This window comes from Anoplophora glabripennis, unplaced genomic scaffold (assembly GCF_000390285.2).
Source record: "Anoplophora glabripennis isolate ALB-LARVAE unplaced genomic scaffold, Agla_2.0 scaffold1035, whole genome shotgun sequence".
Taxonomy (NCBI): domain Eukaryota; kingdom Metazoa; phylum Arthropoda; class Insecta; order Coleoptera; family Cerambycidae; genus Anoplophora; species Anoplophora glabripennis.
The window spans coordinates 37,152-38,231 of record NW_019417611.1 but is presented as its reverse complement, the minus strand read 5'-3'; the positions used below and the strand labels follow the sequence as shown (position 1 = coordinate 38,231).

Sequence of the window (1,080 nt, the reverse complement as noted above, 5' to 3'; positions counted from 1 at the left end):
TGCCTCCTGTGATATTTGAACTCACGACCTCCGGTTTCCAAGACCAGTGCTCTACCACTGAGCTAAAGAGGCTCATGCTATGTTTGAATTGAATTTGAATTTTGAATTTTTGTTAACACTACAATTATAAAGGAAATAATATATCAGGTTACAGTTTATACTAGAAAGCAAGTCCGAACCTGTGGAAACAGGTCTGAATCAGTAGAAAACAAGTCTGTACCTGTAGAAGACAGGTCTGAACCTGTAGAAAACAGGTCTAAACCTGTAGGAAACAAGTCTGAACCAGTAGAAAACAAGTTAAATTGAGGTGACCTTGACCCTAGGTGACCTTGACCTCAGACGGCCAAAGGCCGATGATCTTGACGCGACCTTGACCCCAGACGGGCAGAGGTCATGACCTTGACTTGACCTTGACCCCAGACGACCAGAGGTAGATAACCTTGACGCGACCTTGACCCCAGACGACCAGAGGTCGATTTGCTTGACAGGACCTCGGCGTGACCTTGGCCCCCCAGACGACCAGGGGTCGATGGCCTTGACTTGACCTTGACGCGACCTTGTCCCCAGACGACCAGAGGTCATGACCTTGACTTGACCTTGACCCCAGTCGACCAGCGGTCGATGACCTTGACCCTAAACAACCAGAGGTCGATGACCTTGACGTGACCTTGGTCTAGAATGATGCAATACTGGATAAGAATGACGCAATGCTGTTTGGAGGTCATTGGCCTCCCTTATCGTGATTGAATTTTAAATTTACCACCAACTGGCCATGTGACGTTACTTCCATGCCGCCATGATACTTTTTGTATGACGGTACTTCCATGCGCCATGATACTTCTTGTATGACGTCACTTCCATGCCGCCATGACACTTCTTGCATGCCAACACCCACGCATCTCTTGCACAACGACAATGTCTACAAGAAGCCACTGAATGACACTAGGCGACCTTGACAAGACCTTGACCCCAGGTGACCTTGACCCTATGCCACCTTGACCTCAGGTGACCTTGACCACACGTGACCTTGACCTCAGGTGACCTTGACATGACCTTGACCCCCCCATGTGACCTTGACAT

General features: G+C 48.8%; 1 non-coding gene across 1 annotated transcript; it reads right to left on the bottom strand.

The window, feature by feature from the left end:
• Positions 1–72, bottom strand: Trnap-ugg. Its single transcript has one exon. It is a non-coding gene; the product is annotated as a tRNA-Pro (tRNA).
• Between the last annotated feature and the right edge of the window lie 1,008 nt (positions 73–1,080).